The following is a 6,000-nucleotide window of genomic DNA, read 5'->3' on the forward strand; positions in this document are numbered from 1 at the left end:
AGGCGAGGCTAACGAACTGCCTGGATTGGAAGGCATTGGAAAAGCTGGTCCTATGGGACCAATTTCATTACTGATTGACTGTTGAGCTAGCAACTCAAAGTTCCAATTATCATTGGGCAAATCTTCTAAAACAACAGGAGTATCATGCTGCATTCCAATCCAAGAACTAGCATGTCTTTCTCGGGGAAGCATGTTGCCAAGCTCAGATAAGAGAATGATCGCAGTAAAACAAACCTTATTATTCACCTCCGGATTAACTTTTACTCCAAACCCTCTGTAAACATATGATTCTTTTATTTGTGCACACGCAGCATGCAAAACACCCTAAGGATGCGCCCAGCAGATGACAGTGTGTGGGAGTTGGTTATTCTGTGGTCTGGGCACCCTTTGTTCCCACTGTTGAATTTTCTCCTGCCCAGGACTCAGTTGTGTTTGTTCTCATACCCACTTGCGCCTGTTAGTGATAACTGAAATAAATAATGAATAACCCAGTAAACTATAAGGATCAAAATAGACTTGTCCCTCTGGTGAAAATTCAGTTAAATTCCTCAGGGGGCAAATACTCAGCACAGGCCAACTTTTAAAAAACACTTGCTGTCAAATTAGTTGTGAACAAGCTAACAGCGAATGAAATGATAGGGGGAAAACATGAGAATCTAGAAGGATCTATTTATAATCTATGGCTGTTAGTCCCGTACTTTCCCCTTGTCCCCAGTTCAAGCTAGCAGGCAGGCTTTCAACGTTCTTGCCTTGGGGGATTTTTCAAGAAGGGCAGAAGCTTCTGCTCTGAGGTCACTTGCTAAAGTCTCAGTGATCTCATGGAATCTCCCATACCCCTTTCCTTTCATCCAAAGTCTTTCCTCATTCCCCTTTCCCTCTTGTGCCTCAGGGACACCTGGAAAAATGTTTCATTGGTCTTTTAACATTATCAAGGCTGGGACATGCCTTTTACTTCTGACCACTTCTACTTTTTTAAAAATTATTTTTAATTTTTATTTATTTATTTTTTTGTGGGTGGAAGAAGATTAGCCCTGAGCTAACATCTGCCACCAACCTCCTTTTTTGCTGAGGAAGACTGGCCCTGAACTAACATCCATGCCCATCTTCCTCTACTTTATATGTGGGACGCCTGCCACAGCATGGCTTGACAAGTGGTGCGTAGGTCTGCACCTGGGATCCAAACTGGCAAACCCCAGGCCGCTGAAGCAGAACCTGTGAACTTAACTGCTGTGCCACCCGGCCAGGCCCTGACCATTTCTGCTTTATACCAAAATTCCCTGAGGGGAACGAGAACATTTTGAGTAAGAGCACCTCTCCTGCTCACTTGGAATCTTCTTCACTTGCCGTGTTGTATTTGAGACTTTTTCTTTCCGTGCCTATCTCCCCGCTAGACAGTGAGCCCCATGAAGATTGGGAATATGTCTCAGGCATCTTGGTCCCTGTATGGCCCAGCATCTTCTGGAACACTCTAATTGGTCAATAAATACCTGCGAAATTATCTAAAAAGTCTTTGACGAGTATCGCTAGAGACACAGAGGGACCCAAAGACTTCACATTTATAAGTAATATCATATTACCCAAACTCTTTAAACTTGAAGGAGCGTTGGGGGCTAAGCTCGTTGAAGATCAGGTCCGAATAACTAAATAAGCAAAGACAGAAGAGATGGAGACACTGTTAGGTGAGGGAAGTTGATACCCTAAAGTTTGTCCAGAGTTTTCTTTCTAATGACTTATTTCCCATCTTTGAAATATTTATGTATCAGAAGGGAATATTCTTGGCCACAAGAGCAGATGCCCAAGAAATGGTGGTTTAAACCATAAATACACATTTATTACTTAAGAAGTCCACAGATTTGCAGCCCCAGGGACGACACCATGGCTTAATAATGTCATCAAGGAAGGTACGACTTTCCATCTTTCCACTGAACTACCCTCGGAACACTGGCTTTAGTCCTTGGGATTATGATCTGGTGGTTGAACTGATTTAAGTATCACCTCCTGGCATGGCAACATCTGAAGCAAGAAGGGACATCTTCTTGGTGTGGCTCTCTCTGATGGAGGACAGAAAATATTTCCAAGAATCCCTAACAGAGTGTCCCTTCCCTTATTGGTCGGAACTGAGCCAACTGGGTTAATTACTCACCTGCAGACAAATCACTGGCAAACTGTAATGGGTTGCCACACACTGCAATTGGCTTGAAGCAAGCGTGGCGCACCCCCTGGGGCTGGATGCAGGACTGCCTGGAAAAACAAACTGGATTCCGTTTGCAAAGAAGTGGGGGAACCGACGGGGTCTCCTGCTTCTGCAAGTTATTTGTTATCATAACGTGTCTCAAACATTGAGATATTTACTTTTAATTTAGGAGTTTTAAAATCATGAGAGGTCCCTCAAGAAATTAGCCACACTATATGAGTTCAGTGTTTGCGCTTCCCAGAGATGACGCTTTGGTGTCTCGAGATCAAAGAGAGGGGTTTCTAAACGTTCAAAGGACAACACTTAGGTTTTTCTTGGGAGATGGAGGTGCCTGGAGTCTCAGAGGAGGGAAGCTGGGGCTGGTGGTTGAGAAAAGGGAAGTGATTCTACCCTGGTGGACAGAGGGCAAGGCCCAATACTGAGAAAGGGACAACCCTTCTTTTGGCGGGTACCAGAGACCAGCACCACCCTCGCTCTCATGTTCCGGTTGCAGGGCAGCTGTGGGTGCCAGTGGAATCCCGCTTCTGACAGCAGAGGTTCTAAGAGTAGCAATGAGGTTCTAGACCCTGAGCCTGTGGTCAGGGGAAAGATCTGCCAGGAGGAGCATCTCTGAGCCCACTTGAAGCATCTGGGTTCTGCAGACGGAAGCAGAGCTGGACAGGAACAGAGGTAGGAGGCGGAAACAACAATGTAGCCTTAAGGTGAATGCTTAGGGATGCTGAAGGCCCAGCTTCCCATGTGGAAAATAGGGATTATAATAGTATCTACCTCACAAGTAGGATTAAACAGTGTAATATGTTCAAGTGCTTAACACCATGCCTGGCACATAGTAAGTTCATAAACAATAGTTGTTGTAATATTATTTTCTAATGTTGTACGATTATAAGAAGAGCGGAGTCCCCATAACCAGGACTGAGATGGAATTTCTCAGCAATCAAGTAGCTGAAGGTTTGCAGCTGGTCATTTAATAAAGAAGAAAAGAAGAGCGGTGACATTTCTTGAACCTGAATGTGGTGGAGCAAATTCCCATTCACTACCTTAGAGAGTCAATCGAGGGTTCAAGTCCCCTTGGAAACCACACTCTCTCAGAAGCTCAGACCTTCCAATTCTGCCTCTAATGGCAGCCCAGCTGATGTGGTCACACTTCCATCCGGCTGTTTCTGCCGTCTGTGCACTGAGTGAGACATACTGTGCTTCAGACTGCCTGTCTGTATCAGTTTATCAATCTGTCGATCTACCTAACCCATTTAGTACTTCACACGCGCCACGCGCCACAGCGTTCTCTCATTTAACCCTCACAAAAACCCTGTAGGCGAGAACCGAGGCTTTCACACTTTTCTGATGGTCGCTTACAATTAAGACGTTCAGTTTTCATCAGCACCCTGTTCACAGAAATGTGTGCGTGCACACACACGGATATACACACATCTGAAAAAAATGCCTATACTTACTCTTTGTGGTACGTTCTATTGCAATTATATTCTACTATACTCTATCCTGGTCCGTTTAAAAAATATTTCTTCTGAGCTACAATACTGATTTTGTGAATCGTTAATAGATCAAGTTCTTATCCTCAGTTCACAGAATAGAAGTTCAGAGATGTTCAGGTGGGTTACAGAAGATGCCTGAAGAAACCCAGCCAATCAGAGTCAGATTGGAACTGGACCACTCCTCTGATGCCTGAGCATTCACCACGATGCCCTGATGCCTCCCACAGTGCATCTCCTTGAGGACAGCAAGAGCCCAGCTTGCTTCGTGATGGAGAGCTGTCAGTCCCGCCCACCGGTCTCTTAGCTCAGTGGTTCTCAGCCCTGGCTGCACACTGGAGTCACCCGAGCTGCCCTCCCCAGGATTAAATTTCCTAGCTCCCAGCTGGGCCCAGGCAGAGGTCCTTTTTATTATTTTAAGGCTACTTAGGTAATTTCAGTTGCATCCAGAGTGAGAGTCCTTGCAGAGGGGAGCTGTGTCAGGCTCCCACTTCTTCCTATTTCCGTGGGGGCTGAGAATGCAGCTTTGCTAATTTGCTGGGGGCATTCACAACCAGCGAAGATCAAATAGTATGTACAGGCAGAAACACAAAGCACATTATTAAAGCAGGCATGTGTGCAAAACACAGTGTTCTTTCAATTGCAGTATTGTTTCCCTCCTGCCCCCACTGGCTTGCAAGTGTGTGATTCCTCTGCATAACTGGCTGTGGGGAGAAAGAAATGCAGTGTGCTCCCCTGATTTTGTCTGGAACCATCCACTTTCACTCAACCTTCCCTCGAGGAAAGAGGAACAATACCCTCATTGAATGGGCTTTGTAGCTCGAATCTGAATCTGCTTTAATAATTCCGGCTTTTCTGTTTGTGTATAATTATTTAAATGCCCTGGGTCATGAGGTCCTCCTCTAAATTGGAAGGCTGCCTTACTTTTATATCTCTGGCATAAAAAGCCTAAAGAATACAGCCAAATTGAATTTCCTTCTCCTGAATAGATTGAAGAATTTATGAATTCTAAGTGCTTTCTCCCTATGAACAATTTATTCTTGGAGCGAAAGAACAGTCCGTGAATCACGGAGGGGAGGATCCTCATCTAGGCAGAGCCCATTTCCTTCTTAGGAAGCAGCATTAAGAATTCATAGTTTGTTGTTTCCTGATATGGAAAAAGTACGCACCTTTGTAACAGCATAAACTCCCAACCCACATATCTAGAAAATAAATAAGAATGAAAACCTCTTACTGATTTCAAGACTTGAAGATGCCCATATTCCTCTTGAATTGTGCAAAGACTTTAGGGAATTCATTAAAATGACTTTTTCATAAGCCTCTGTGTGTCCAGCTGTTAAGTGGGTAACATAGTCACTTCTTCCAAAGAAAAGTCTACATTCTCGAAGAAAATGATGAAGTGTCAAATTCATGACTTGAGATTCAGTGAGGTTAATAACCTGCCCCACATCACACAGTATCATTGCCAAGAGAGGAATGCAGGTCTCAGGGCTCCTGAGGACTCAGTCACCTCTCCCCAAAACATGGTGGGATGTCTCTGGTGGAGAGCAAGAGGCTTTTAGGCATTACACACACTGATTCTGTCTGTTTTTATTATTTATTTATTTGCAGGAAAAGATTCACCCTGAGCTATCATCTTTTGCCAATCTTCCTCTTTTTTCTTTTGCTTTTTCCTCCCCGAAGCCCCAGTACATGGTTGCACGTCCTAGTTGTAAGTTCTTCTATGTGAGCCGCTGCCACACATGGCAACTGACAGTGGGAGGTGTGGTTCCAAGACAGGAAGCAAACCTGGCCCACTGAAGAAGCGAGCACAGACCTTTAACCACTAGGCCATCAGGGCTGGCTCGAATTCAGTGTATTTTGCACGAATAAATCAAACAATAAACTTATCCCGTGATTTGACAGATATTGCTACTTAGGACAAGGACAAATAAAAACAAAATGAATGGATTATAGGAAATGTATTGAGTAAATAATAATCCAGGTAGCACATGTCAGAAATTTTAATAGTTTACTTGAATGACTAGAAAATAATTTTTTAAGTGGTGGAATAAAAAATGTGATAGGCCCTTGATTACATATGTTTTTCCTTTTTTTAAAGATTGGCACCTGAGTTAACATCGGTTGCCAATCTTCGTTTTTTTCTTCTTCTTCTCCCCAGTACATAGTTGTAGATTCTAGTTGTGGGTGACTCTGGTTGTGCTATGTGGGACACCGCCTCAGCGTGGCCTGATGAGCAGTGCCATGTCTGCCCCTAGGATCTGAACTGGCAAAACCCTGGCTGCCTAAGCAGAGTGTGCAAACTTAACCACTCAGCCA

The sequence above is a fragment of the Equus caballus genome, chromosome 22, assembly GCF_041296265.1.
Source record: "Equus caballus isolate H_3958 breed thoroughbred chromosome 22, TB-T2T, whole genome shotgun sequence".
NCBI lineage: Eukaryota > Metazoa > Chordata > Mammalia > Perissodactyla > Equidae > Equus > Equus caballus.